Source organism: Schistocerca nitens, chromosome 8 (assembly GCF_023898315.1).
Source record: "Schistocerca nitens isolate TAMUIC-IGC-003100 chromosome 8, iqSchNite1.1, whole genome shotgun sequence".
In the NCBI taxonomy this organism is placed as follows: Eukaryota; Metazoa; Arthropoda; class Insecta; order Orthoptera; family Acrididae; genus Schistocerca; species Schistocerca nitens.
In genome coordinates, this window is record NC_064621.1 from 98,545,615 (window position 1) to 98,560,931 (window position 15,317).

The 15,317-nt window shown below is 38.4% G+C and overlaps 1 protein-coding gene across 1 annotated transcript in view; it reads right to left on the minus strand.

Moving 5' to 3' along the window:
• Positions 1-14,011, minus strand: part of LOC126199025 (high affinity cationic amino acid transporter 1-like) — a 161,618-nt gene extending 147,607 nt beyond the window's left edge. Inside the window, exon 1 of the mRNA XM_049935724.1 lies at positions 13,960-14,011. The gene's annotated coding sequence lies outside the window, so the exon portion shown is untranslated. The remainder of the gene's footprint in view (positions 1-13,959) is intronic.
• Between the last annotated feature and the right edge of the window lie 1,306 nt (positions 14,012-15,317).

Here is a 15,317-nt window from a genome sequence, read left to right on the forward strand (position 1 = left end):
TGTTCAGAGATGTCACTAAACCCGCCCAAAGATGTAAACAACCATGCGTGAGAAGCACCTATTAGACGGAAGGGGTCCGGCAGCTGATCAGTTCCAGTCATTCCACCAGGAAGGAAGTACACAGCTCATGTTGTCTGTAGTTCAACCATGCCTAGACAGTCAATACTTTGTGCCAGGAATGGCTCCCAACAAGGGAAGTGTCCAGGTGTCTCAGAGTGAACCAAAGCAATGTTGTTCGAACATGGAAGAGATACAGAGAGACAAGAACTGTCGATGACATGCCTTGCTCCGGCTGCCCAAGGGCTACTACTCCAGTGGATGACTGCTACCTATGGATTATGGCTCGGAGGAAACCGGACAGCAATGCCACCATGTTGAATAATGCTTTTTGTGCAGCCACAGAATGTCATGTTACAACTCCTAGATGGTAGCTCATACCAATACTAACTGGCCCCAATGCTCTTAACCTCAGTGATTCTGTGAGGACCTGTGTATCCAGCATGGCATTGCTCGAGTACAATGAAATTCTTCAACAAAAATATTTTCACACATCTGTCAAAACTGTGCCCTATCTGCAGTAAATTACTATGTATCATACAGCATTATAACAAATACTTTGACTTGCCATGTAGTTAAAAGGTGGGAGTTTGATGAATATCTTCCAACCATGACTCCACACACAACTTTAGACAAGGAAACAAAGTCTGCATTGTTTTTGTTGAATGGGAGTTTGTTGAGTATCTTCCAAACATGACTCCATACAAAACTGTAGACAAGGAGACAAAGCTTGGATGAATACTACAGGGTATGGCAAATAAAAGTAGACTGGATGAGTGAATATGGTTGGACATGAATGTATGCATGTAAACACACCTCAACAGGACAGGGCAATTGCCCATACAGCCATCCGAACCTTGGAGCACATTTACACAGTCTTGATAGCTGACAGAGTTGTGAGCAAAGGTCTGTCTGGTTGTGGCCCTAGCTGGCTGCCCAGGTCACCTGGTCAGTCTGTAGGTGATTATTTTGTGTGGGGAGCCGTCAAGTCTAAGATGTATCACAACAACCCTCCCAGTCTTCAAGAACTGCATCAGAACATTTTAGATGACTAAAACTAAATTAAACTCTGCCCAAACAGGTCATGAAGGCCCAATGGAACCAACCTGTCACCCTCAGCCCATAGGCATCACTGGATGCAAATGTCGAGGGGCATGTGGTCAGCACATCGTTTTCCTGGCCATATGTCAGCTTATGAGACTGGAGCCGCTACTTCTCAATCAAGTTGCTCCTCAGTTTGTCTCACAAGAGCTGACTGCATCTCGCTTGCCAACAGTGCTCGTCAGACTGGATGATCACCCATCCAAGAGAACATTTTGGGTGAGATTGCAACAATTCCAGCAGTCCAGCTTCGATCTGCCTTAAGCAGCTTGCTGACGAGGACCCAAAAGTGCCAAGAGAAGAATGGTGATCACTTTCAACATCTCCTATTGCCTGGTTAGTATTGTATTTTCTTTCCTCTGCTGTGTTCCTTTGTACCTCGGAACTCTGTTTTCCGGGCCACTTCTATTTTCCCCACCCTGTATTTTTATGTCTTGGTTGTGAATGTATAAACTACAGTTTGCCTGAAACTGATTTTTATTATCAGTGACAAAAACTATTAATGAGTACATTAATTGGGAAGTGAGTGTAACAATTCCAGAATCCTTAAAGAGGCTTCTGCAAATTGTAAAGTTATCTACTTTACAGTATATTCTTACTACTTGCTTCTGCTGAATAAACTCTTTATTCACTTTAGGTGTAATATCCCAGATGATAGTACCACTTGACAACAGACTGTGAAAATATGCTAAATAAGGCAGCACTTTTGTCTTTACATCATCACAAAGAGAGATACTTCTAACAGCATAACATATTGAAATAAGTTTCTTGGTTAGTTTATCTGCATGTTGATCCCATTTTAACTTGTTAACTGGCTGGACCCTAAGGACTTACACATATTGTCATCAACTTAGTGTATGACCAATAATGACTACCTCTGGTGTTAACAGATCATCATTGCTGGTTTGAAACTGCATACGAGGTCTGTACAAAAAATTCCAGAACATTCGTAATTTCGCACCAATGGTGTTTTTGAGCAAAATGTGGTTGGCAACCCTTCACACATCTGGGTTTAATGTGTGACTGCCAGAAGTTTCATTGTTGTATGTCTGTTAGATATTTATTTGTGCTGTATTGAGTAGAGCGTTGTGTCACACAGTCTGCGAATGTCGAGATGGCAGAGTTAGAGGAGCACTGCACCTGCATTAAATTTTGCGTAAAACTTAATAAAATCTTTACAGAGACACGCCAAATGATGTAGGAAGCCGACAGTGATGAGTGCTCAAGCCATAATTGGTGTCACAAATGGTGCAAATGGTTTAAAAATGGCTAGACGGAAGTTAAGGATAACCCTCATCAGGATTAGATTAGATTAGTACTTGTTCCATAGATCATGAATACGACATTTCGTAATGATGTGGAACATGTCAGGTTAATAAAAGGTGTCTATAGAAGATATTACACTTGACAAATATTACATGACACTCAATAATTTATTTATTTATTTATTTATTTTTGTGGAGGTTGGGAAATTACCCACTTACTATATCCAAAAATTCATCTAATGAGTAGAAGGAGTTGCGATTAAGAAATTCTTTTAATTTCCTTTTAAATGCTATATGGCTATCTGTCAGACTTTTGATGCTATTAGGTAAGTGACCAAAGACTTTTGTGGCAGCATAATTTACCCCCTTCTGAGCCAAAGTTAGATTTAACCTTGAGTAGTGAAGATCATCCTTTCTCCTAGTGTTGTAGCCATGTACACTGCTATTACTTTTGAATTCGTTCGGATTGTTAATAACAAATTTCATAAGTGAATATATGTATTGTGAGGCTACAGTGAAGATTTCTAGCTCTTTAAATAAGTGTCTGCAGGATGATCTTGGATGAGCTCCAGCAATTATTCTGATTATACGCTTTTGTGCAATGAACACTCTTTTACTCAATGATGAATTACCCCAGAATATGATGCCATATGAAAGCAGAGAATGAAAATAGGCGTGGTAAGCTAATTTACTCAGATGTATATCGCCAAAATTTGCAATGACCCTAATAGCATAAGTAGCTCAACTCAAATGTTTCAGCAGATTTTCAGTGTGTTTTTTCCAGTTCAACCCCTCATCAATGCATACACGTAGAAATTTTGAATATTCTACCTTAGCTACCGATTTCTGATCGAAGTCTATATTTATTAATGGGGTCATTCCATTTACTGTGTGGAACTGTATATACTGTGTTTTGTCAAAGTTTAATGAGAGCCCATTTGTAGAGAACCACTTAATGATTTTCTGAAAAACATAATTTACAATTTCACCAGATAATTCTTGTCTGTCGGGTGTGATAGCTATACTTGTATCATCGGCAAAAAGTACCGGCTTTGCATCTTCGTGAATATAGAATGGCAAGTCATTAATATACATTAAGAACAGCAGAGGACCCAAGACCGAACCTTGCAGCACCCCAATCTTGATTGTTCCCCCGTTTGAGAAATCACCAGTTTTTTGCATATTATGTGAACTGTTTATTTCAACTTTCTGCACTCTTCCAGTTAGGTATGATTTAAACCATTTGAACACTGTCCCATTCATACCACAGTACTTGGGCTTATCTAGAAGTATTCCATGATTTACACAATCAAAAGCCTTTGATGTTGTTGTTGTGGTCTTCAGTCCTGAGACTGGTTTGATGCGGCTCTCCATGCTACTCTATCCTGTGCAAGCTTCTTCATCTCCCAGTACCTACTGCATCCTACATCCTTCTGAATCTGCTTAGTGTATTCATCTCTTGGTCTCCCTCTACGATTTTTACCCTCCACACTGCCCTCCAATGCTAAAGTTGTGATCCCTTGATGCCTCAGAACATGACCTACCAACAGATCCCTTCTTCTAGTCAAGTTGTGCCACAAGCTCCTCTTCTCCCCAATTCTATTCAGTACCTCCTTATTAGTTATGTGATCTACCCATCTAATCTTCAGCATTCTTCTGTAGCATCACATTTCGAAAGCTTCTATTCTCTTCTTGTCTAAACTATTTATTGTCCAAGTTTCACTTCCATACATGGCTACATTCCATACAAATACTTTCAGAAACGACTTCCTGACATTTGAATCTATACTCGATGTTAACAAATTTTTCTTCTTCAGAAACACTTTCCTTGCCATTGCCAGTCTACATTTTATATCCTCTCTACTTTGACCATCATCAGTTATTTTGCTCCCCAAATAGCAAAACTCCTTTACTACTTTAAGTGTCTCATTTCCTAATCTAATTCCCTCAGCGTCACCCGACTTAATTTGACTACATTCCATTATCCTCGTTTTGCTTTTGTTGATGTTCATCTTATATCCTCCTTTCAATACACTGTCCATTCCATTCAACTGCTCTTCCAAGTCCTTTGCTGTCTCTGACAGAATTACAATGTCATCGGCGAACCTTAAAGTTTTTATTTCTTCTCCATGGAGTTTAATACCTACTCTGAACTTTTCTTTTGTTTCCTTTATTGCTTGCTCAATATACAGATTGAATAACATCGGGGATAGGCTACAACCCTGTCTCACTCCCTTCCCAACCACCGCTTCCCTTTCATGTCCTTCGACTCTTATAACTGCCATCTGGTTTCTGTACAAATTGTAAATAGCCTTTCGCTCCATGTATTTTACCCAGCTGTCACCTTCAGAATTTGAAAGAGAGTATTCCAATCAACATTGTCAAAAGCTTTCTCTAAGTCTACAAATGCTAGAAACGTAGGTTTGCCTTTCCTTAATCTTTCTTCTAAGATAAGTTGTAAGGTCAGTATTGCCTCTCGTGTTCCAACATTTCTACGGAATCCAAACTGATCTTCCCCGAGGTTGGCTTCTACTAGTTTTTCCATTCATCTGTAAACAATTCGCGTTAGTATTTTGCAGCTGTGACTTATTAAACTGATATTTCTTGATTTTCGCATCTGTCAACACCTGCTTTCTTTGGGATTGGAATTATTATATTCTTCTTGAAGTCTGAGGGTATTTCGCCTATATTATACATCTTGCTCACCAGATGGTAGAGTTTTGTCAGGACTAGCTCTCCCAAGGCTGTCAGTAGTTCTAATGGAATGTTGTCTACTCCCGGGGCCTTGTTTCGACTTAGGTCTTTCAGTGCTCTGTCAAACTCTTCACGCAGTATCATATCTTCCATTTCATCTTCATCTACCTCCTCTTCCATTTCCATAATATTGTCCTCAAGTACATCGCCCTTGTATAGACCCTCTATATACTCCTTCCACCTTTCCGCTTTCCCTTCTTTGCTTAGAACTGGGTTTCCATCAATGCTCTTGATATTCATGCAAGTTGTTCTCCTTTCTCCAAAGGTCTCTTTAATTTTCCTGTAGGCAGTATCTATGTCACCCCTAGTGAGATAAGCCTCTACATCCTTACATTTGTCCTCTAGCCATCCCTGCTTAGCCATTTTGCGCTTCCTGTCGATCTCATTTGTGAGACATTTGTATTCCTTTTTGCCTGCTTCATTTACTGCATTTTTATATTTTCTCCTTTCATCAATCAAATTCAATATTTCTTTTGTTACCCAAGGGTTTCTACTAGCCCTCGTCTTTTTAACTATTTGATCCTCTGCTGCCTTCACTATTTCATCCCTCAAAGCTACCCATTCTTCTTCTACTGTATTCCTTTCCCCCATTCCTGTCAATTGTTCCCTTATGCTCTCCCCAAATCTCTGTACTACCCCTGGTTCTTTCAGTTCATCCAGGTCCCATCTCCTTAATTTCCCAACTTTTTGCAGTTTCTTCAGTTTTAATCTACAGTTCAAAACCAATAGATTGTGGTCAGAGTCCACATCTTCCCCTGGAAATGTCTTACAATTTAAAACCTGGTTCCTAAATCTCTGTCTTACCATTATATAATCTATCTGATACCTTTTAGCATCTCCAGGGTTCTTCCATGTATACAACCTTCTTTCATGATTCTTAAACCAAGTGTTAGCTATGATTAAGTTATGCTCTGTGCAAAATTCTACCAGGTGGCTTACTCTTTCATTTCTTAGCCCCAATCCATATTCACCAACTACATTTCCTTCTCTCCCTTTTCCTACTCTTGAATTTCAGTCACCCATGACTATTAAATTTTCATCTCCCTTCGCTACCTGAATAATTTCTTTTATCTCATCATACATTTCATCAATTTCTTCATCATCTGCAGATCTAGTTGGCATATAAACTTGTACTACTGTAGTAGGCATGGGCTTCATGTCTATCTTGGCCACAATAATGCGTTCACTATGCTGTTTGTAGTAGCTTACCCGCATTCCTATTTTTTTATTCATTATTAAAGCTACTCCTGCATTACCCCTATTTGATTTCGTATTTATAACCCTGTATTCACCTGACCAAAAGTCTTGTTCCTCCTGCCACCAAACTTCACTAATTCCCACTATATCTAACTTCAACCTATCTATTTCCCTTTTTAAATTTTGTAACCTACCTGCCTGATTAAGGGATCTGACATTCCACGCTCCAATCCGTAGAACGCCAGTTTTCTTTCTCCTGATAACAACGTCCTCTTGAGTAGTCCCCGCCTGGAGATCCAAATGGGGGACTATTTTACTTCCGGAATATTTTACCCAAGAGGACGCCATCATCATTTAATCATACAGTAAAGCTGCATGCCCTCGGGAAAAATTAAGGCTGTAGTTTCCTCTTGCTTTCAGCCGTTCGCAGTACCAGAACAGCAAGACCATTTTGGTTAATGTTATAAGGCCAGATCAGTCAATCATCCAGACTGTTGCCCCTGCAACTACTGAAAAGGCTGCTGCCCCTCTTCAGGAACCACATGTTTGTCTGGCCTCTCAACAGATACCCCTCCATTGTGGTAGCACCTACGGTATGGCTATTTGTATCGTTGAGGCATGCAAGCCTCCCCACCAACGGCAAGGTCCGTGGTTCATGGGGGGGGGGGGGGGGAGTAGATGTGGTTCATGGGGGGGGGGGGGGCACAAAAAATCCCAATGGCTGACTTCCGGTTACTCAGAGCATTTAATATTTCATTAGTGAAAGTATATATAGCATTTTTAGTTGAAAAACCCTTCTGGAAACCAAACTGACATTTTGTTAAGACTTTGTTTTTACAAAGGTGTGAAGCTACTCTTCAATACATTACTTTTTCACGACTTTTGGATAAGGCAGTCAGAAGAGAGATTGGGCAGTAGTTGTTGACATCAGACGTATCCCCTTTTTTTATGCAGTGGTGTAACAATGGCATACTTCAGTCTATCTGGGAAAATACCCTGCTTCAGAGAGCTATTACATATGTGGCTAAGAATCCCACTTATTTCTTGGGAACAAGCTTTTATTATCCTGCTGGAAATGCCATCAATCCCATGTGAGCTTTTATTCTTGAGAGAGTTTATTATCTTCCTAATTTCAGATAGAGAGGTGGATGGAATGTCAATTGTATCAAATGGTGTGGGTAAGGCCTCTTCCATTAACTGCCTTGCTTCTTCTAATGAACATTTATATCTTATTTTCTCTACAACATTTAAAAAATGATTATTCAAAATGTTTTCGACTTCCGGCTTGTTGTTTATCAAGTTTCCATTCGCTTTGAGGGTGATGCTGTCATCCTGTACTTTTGGTTGTCCTGTCTCCCTTGTAATAATATTCCAAATTGTTTTGATTTTGTTATCAGAGGTATTAATCTCAGACATGATGCACATGCTTCTGGACTTTTTAATAACCTTTCTCAATGTAGCACAGTAGTTTTTGTAGTATTTGGCTGTTTCTGGGTCATTACTCTTTCTTGTTGTTAGATACAGTTCCCTTTTGTGGTTACAAGATATTTTTATTCCTTTAGTAAGCCAAGGTTTTTTGCATTGTTTCTTATAATTAGATTTAACTACTTTCTTGGGGAAACAGTTTTCAAATTCTCTTACAAGTGTATCATGAAATAAGTTAGATTTTAAATTAGCATTGGGTTCCTTGTACACCTCATCCCAGTCTAACTGCTGAAGATTTTCTCTGAAATTTCTAATTGTTGAGTCATTAATTGAATGCACAACTTTGGAGGGTAGTTTTGAATTACTGAATGGAGCTATGTCATATACTGTAACTAGTTGAGCATCATGATCAGAAAGCCCATTCTCAACAGAACAAGAATTTATGTTTTTAAACCTATCTTGAGCTATAAAAGTGTTATCTATCAATGTGCTGCTGTCCTTTACTACCCGAGTAGGAAAATTTATGACAGATGTCAAATTGAAAGAACCGAGCAAGACGTCCAGGTCATTCTTCCTATTACAATCTTTCAATGAATCAACATTGAAGTCCCCACAAATAATAATTTGCTTTCCCCTATCTGACAGATAGCACAACAAGGCATACACGTTTTCCAGGAATAAATGAAAGTTTCCTGAAGGGGACCTATATACTGTTACAGTTATAAAAGAGCCCTGCTTCAGTTTAAGTTGACAGGCACATGCTTCTATATGTTGCTCTAGACAAAACTTTTTTGTATCTAAGCTTTCTACACATGATAACTTTTGACATATGTGGCAACTCCTCCTCCCATCTTATTCTCTCTACTCATATGTGCAGCTAGTTTATAACCACTGATATTTACCTTTTCCATATCAGACACAATGTGATGCTCAGACAGGCATAGTATATCTATTATATTATAAGATTCAATGTCATCTAAACAAACCAAGAGCTCATCTACTTTATTCTTCAATCCCGGAATATTTTGGTGAAAAATGGTAACATTATTTTTTACTTTACTTTTCTGAGACACCCTATTATGTGTACCAAAGGATTTGTTCAGCATGAATTTATGTCACAGGGACAAACTGTTAATCAATGGTACTATCAGGATGTGTTGTAATGTCTCCAAAGAAATGTGGGAAGGAAATGGCCTGAAATGTGATGAGACAATTCATGGCTCTTGCCTCATGATAACGCACCTGCATATTCATCCCTGAATGTGACTAATGCACAAAAAAGAAATCACTGTCCTGCCTGATCCTCCATACGGCTCCTGTGGATGTTTTTCGCTTCCAAAGGTGAAAACTCCATTGGAAGGTTGAAGATTTGCAATGATAGACAAGAAAAAAGAAAATTTGCAAATGGCACTTCATGCAATCCAGCAAGAGGCATATCAAGACTGCTTCCAGAAGTGGAAACTGTGTTGGGAGCAGTATATCAATTGTGGAGGAGTATATTTCAAAGGTAAGTGCAGAAAAGTGTTGTGGACAAAGTTCTGAAATTTTTTGAACAGATGTCATATACGAGTCATTGTGAAACATGCTTTTTGGTAAACCGTTTGAAAGTATCTTTGGTTATCATTTGATCTGTGTCTGCTAAAGTTGAATTTGGTCTCTTGATTAGTAGGCCTAAGCTTGTGCTATCAGCAGGCATCATAGTTTTGCACTACCCTATAAAGTCGTTGGAGGAGAAACAAGAATGGGCCTAGCTCTGATCGTTGTGCCATTCAACATGCTATGTTCCACCATTCTGAGATTCACTTCATGCCTGGCACATAATCTGTTGTTCATGATGTGTCTCGTATTGCATTCTTTGTGGAGAATACTTTGCATTAGCCAAACAGAGAGGCAATTAACCAGTTGTGCTCAGTTAATGAGTCCCCCATCCTATAATAAGCTACTTTCACTAGCACTACTGAGTGGATTATAAGAAATGATATAAGTCTGTAATTAGAGTTGACTTACTTATCTCTAATTTTGTAAATGGATATTGCTACAGCATGTCTAAGTACTTCCCAAATCATCAATTGATTACAAAGGTAACTTAAGGGAAATCCTATCAAGTCGGCACAAAATTTTAATTTTCTGGCATAAACACCATCATAGCCAGCAGAATTATTACATTTTAGTGACCTGATGAATTCTACAATCTCCATAGGGGTAACAGTTTTGAAAATAACGTCTGTTGGTTATACATGCAGTGTCTGCACAGAGATATCTAATGCATCTGCAATTCATTGCTTATTGCTGGTGCAGTGGTTACTGCCATTGTGAGGAACTACTCATAGAATTTAACACATTCCATCTTCGATTTTCCATTGTTTGATTACTCATAGAATTTAATGGACAATGATTTGAAAGTGTCACCATTTCAGCCACAGCAATTTTCTGGGAGTTGCTTTCATTCAGCTCATTATTTTTGTTTGTTTCCTGTTTAATAATGTTCAAAAACTTTCACCCTTTTCCTGAAATCTTTTATTTTTCCAGTATAGCAGATGAGATTTGCTTTTCTATTGTCATATTATGCATACAATTTTATTCTCTCCACACACAAACGGAAAACAATCTGGACCTTAATTGAGTAACAAACACATAAAAACATTGAATCATGTGGAGCTGAGTTCCCAGATACAATAGTTGAAATGATAACTTCTTAAAAATCATTAGGCACCAGTTTCAGTGATTACTTTGTCACAGTAGCAACAATCATTCCACGTATTACTTTGTCACATTAACAACAATCATTCCACCTATTAACAAACAACCAAACAAAAAGCATTAAAATCACTCTAGCTGTTACAGTTAAACTACTGACAGCCTGTAGTTTAAGAAATATGGTAAGAAAAATTCTGGTATAATGTAAAATATTGGAGGGTAGAGCAGACCATTCACCAAATAGCAGAGGCACTGACTTGTCATTCTGGTGGACAGCCAGTTGGTGTTGTGCAGAGCTGATATATGGCATAGCTGCTTTCACAGATGGCCCAGCCTCTCATGGAATAAGATTAGCCTGTGACAGAATTAGATTAGGATGTGCTGGGAGGTGAATTGGGCAGATCTTGCTCCTGGGTCTTCCAGAGGCATATGAACCATGTGGCAAGGTCTTGGTTGTGGGAGTGACATACGGATGGACATAAATGTTGTGGATAGGGTGTCCCTCATTTCCATGTGTGATGATAGATAGTCGAAGGATATGATTCAGTTGCTCCAGATCAGGGTTATATTGAGAGATGAGAGGGATGCTCCTTTGCAGTTGGTTTTGGGGGTGATAGGAGGATCAATAGTTTATGAAGTTATGATACAGAAATATGTTTGCAGACTAGGTTTGGGCAGTAGTGCCTGTCTGTGAAGGGTTTTGTGAGACCTTCAGTATACTTCGCAAGGGAATTCTCATTACTGCAGGTATGCCATCCATGGGTGGCCATGCTCAATAGGTGTGATTTTTTGGTGTGGAAGAGATGACAGCTGTCAAAATGCAGGTCCTGCTAGTGGTTAGTGGGCTCAATGTGAACGCAGGTGTGGACAGAGCCATCAGAGAACTAGGAAGAAGGACCAGATGAAGTGGATGGTGGATAAGTATTGTGATTGTGGAGGAATTAGGATAGGACATCTTGGCCCTTGGTCCAGATCATGAAGATATCATCAATGAACATGAATCAGGCAAACAGTGTGGGGTTGGAAGGTTAGAAAGATTTTGTCTAGATGGCTGATAAACAGGTTAGCATAGATGGATGCCATGCAGGAGCCCATGACTATGCCAGGAATTTGTTTGTATATCTTCCCCTCAAAAGAAAAGTAGTGGTTTGCGAGGGTATAATACACCTTACCAGTTGACTACTTACAATACTGGTATATTTTTAAAAAAATGAGAAAGTGGTCTGTAACAAAATTTTGTTTTGGGGAGGATTCTTAAAAAAAAGGAAAGGAACCTTGTATGACACTGCAAAGGAAGTCTTGACAAAGTTAAACAAGAAATTGTATTTTTGGTATATTCTGTGACATTACCAAGGCCATTGGTAGAATGAAATATAAAATAACATACTGTCAATAGAGAGTAAGGGAGTGATTAATCATTTTATTTTCTTGCAGCAACTACCACGAAACACTAGTAACTGCATTTTGAAATGTTTTGTGATCGTTGTCTCAATAAAATAAAACAACACAAAATGTTATAATACACATGACTTCCTTTTTGAATAGCTGAAGTCTTACCTTGATAGCAAAAAACAGGGTCCCATACTGACTAACAGAAAGTAATAAAATTTAGATGTGATGGTGAAAGATAAAATATGGAGTCCCACAATCTGTGTTATTATGTCTACTCCCACTGCTAGTAAATATTATATACCTCCTATAACTTAAAATTTTAGTTGAAAGACTACTATTTTTAATAACACAAGCATATTAATAAGACATCAAAAATCATCCACACCAGACACAGACGAGATAAAATCTGAAAAGGGCTACAACTAGTTCTTAATAAATAATTTAATTATTAACCTCACAAAGACCCCCACTGTGCAATTTGAAGCAAATAAAAGTGACCTACTGGTACCAAAAATAGGTGTTAATTGCATGCATAAATAAATCACAATATGTAGAATTTTTGTGGTAGAGCTTGATAACAAGCTTAAACTGAGTCAACACAAAGCAAAAATTAACCAGTAAATGAATTCAGTATGTTTTACACTTTACTTTCTGTGTATTGAATCAAAGCTCTGAGAGCAGGCTTGTTTTCTGTACTTCTACACATTGTCTTAAAGAATTATCTTTTGGGAAATGCTACCCAAGTAAAGAAAGAATTCATTCAGGGAAAAAATTCTGGCTTGGAATTACACTCATATTCCAGTAGACTTACATCTTAATGGTGTTTCTTGCAAATAACAAAAATCTGTTTCAGTTCAATATTAATATTCACAATCAAGACATGGAACAGAAAATAATACTCATGGAGACATAATGGATAAGGATAAAGAGTACATACCTTCAGCTGGAAAAGTTTTTGATACTGCCTACACAAGCACTGAAAAGCAGGAAAACTGTTCCTTCACTTTGGAACTTGGATGTTGCTTCCTCAAGGAGGAAAGGGAATTGGTTGGAAAGGAGGAGCAACTCACTCAGACCTTAAATTTAAGGGGATCAATCTGTTTTGAAGATGAAAAGAAACAAAAATGTATATTCGGAAAAAAATCAACTACATTCCACAAAATGTTACTGCTTCTTGCAACATTTGAATGGTTTTCTGCACAGAAGTTTTACTACTGATAGAGAATAGGAAACAGCTTCAGATGTTTTTGCACTGAATATAACACATCAGTACGCAGGAGAAGTAGCTGCCCCATGTGACCAGAAACAAAATTTCACAGCTTCATTATTTAGAATATTGACTGAAAAAGAACCTCAATATTTTCAGTGCTTTTTTATGACTCAGAGTGTCACTAACACTAGGAAATGAAGATATATGTAATACATAAGGAAGGGTTACTACCAGTGGCATTACAATAATGATGGACCACCCACAGGCATGATGAACAATACGAGCTCCTTGTTCAGCCTGTCAAAACCCAAGGGATATCTACCAGCTGCCATGTCATCTTCTGGCTTGTGGTGTCATGCAGATGAGGTACGGAGGAGCATACAGTTGGCACACCACTCTCCCAGTCATTTTGCAGACTTTCCAGACCATGGACAGCTGCTGCTCAGTGAAGTAGCTCCTCAATTCGCATCACAAAGCTGAGTGCATCCTGTACCAGTTTCCCGTCAAGGAAAATTCTTGGCAGAGCTAGGAATCAAGCACAGGTCCTCTGCATGGCCGCCATCTACAATGACCACTCAGCTGTGAAGGTGGACATTACCAGCAATAGTTAACTACTAATACAAGTCCTAACAGTGGCTTCACTTTAGTAACATGTTCCTTGACTCACACCACATCTATAAATATTCTGCTTCATGGTGCCATGATGAATGACTTAGGTATCCATTAACTTATTTACATAAAAAAAGTTAATCTTAGAGCAAATGGAGTTAACTGCTAAAATAACAGCTGTAAGTAAAATTTATTAATACAAGTTATGAGTATTTATGAAGGTTTGTGTTGTAACTTGCATATTTTTCTCACCAGATATCACTACTAGTGGATACAGTTCACTTGTGAATTAAATACAAGCACGCTGGCTACTGAAGGTCTCACAAAATCGTGAGGTCTGCTACAATGAACTGTCTTATCTTGAAACATTTATCTACTCATTGACTACTACTGGAAGAGTGCACTGTCAAGATAAAATTTTGAAGTCCAGTTATTCTTATCTTTTGGAGTACTACTTGTTTCCCAATTGATAAGCTGTTGTATGGAAAACACAGACTCATCACAACTGCTAAATTTCAGGGACAAAAGTACAGTTATGGGGGCCTCAGGGCAATTATGTGAAGCTACACCTCCACCCCTCATGCACACCTACCTCTGTTCTGCTGCATTCTCAACAAAATATCACCCACACAGTATAATTCACAACCACCTGCCTCTCCCTTTTCCTGTTACATACACATACTGCATTACAACTTAAAAAACCTGCCTATTTTATTTTATATTCGCGAAGAAAAATATAATGTTTAGCAGTTCTTCCAGATCAGTTCATACATGAAACAGCTTTTTATCCTCTGAGGGGGGAGGGGGGGGGGACACGACAGTGAGGTGCTGCTGCACTTAGTGAGAATTCACTCACTTTATGATGATAGCAAAGCACTTCTAATCACAGAGCCCAGATTTGTATGATCTAAAATGTCTTGAAAATTTTGATAGAAGAATGTAAAATTGATATAAAATGTGTAAAGTTATTTGTAAAATGAAGTGCAGTAATTAAAAATTTCATAGGAGTTTACAACTGAAATTTCAAAAAGGCTCAGTAATTTAAAATTGTCGTTTTTCTCTAGAAAATTTCATTTTTTGAAGATGTACAACAATCTCTTTATAACCACCTTAGAGCTATAGCAGTGTGTCAGCATGGTTCTCGAAAATAAGGGAATAGAGAATATCTTTGCTGGAGAACATATGCTTGTAGTCAGAAAATGTTTCAACATTTGTTGAAACAGCAGGACCATGCCCTTCAAAATTTTCCTTTAATTTCAAAACAAATCTTCAAAATCAACACACAGATAATGATATTTCCTAAATGGAAGTAATATTAAGTACAATATTGATACAAAATACTGATATTTTTGTTTCAACACACAATCATTCTACCTGTGGGAGTCGAGAGGGGGGGGGGGGGGGAGTGACTGTGTGTGTGCGTGTGTGTGTGTGTGTGTGTGTGTGTGTGTGTGTGCAGAACTTTACGTCATTGCAAAGAAGCTTGGCACAGTTCGCATGCATTCTTATTTGTTGACGTCAGTTAAGTTTTGTATTGTTGCTCCTAATTTTTCTATTCTGTCATGTTTGATCATTCAGTCTGACAATAATTATGCCGATATGGACTGTGG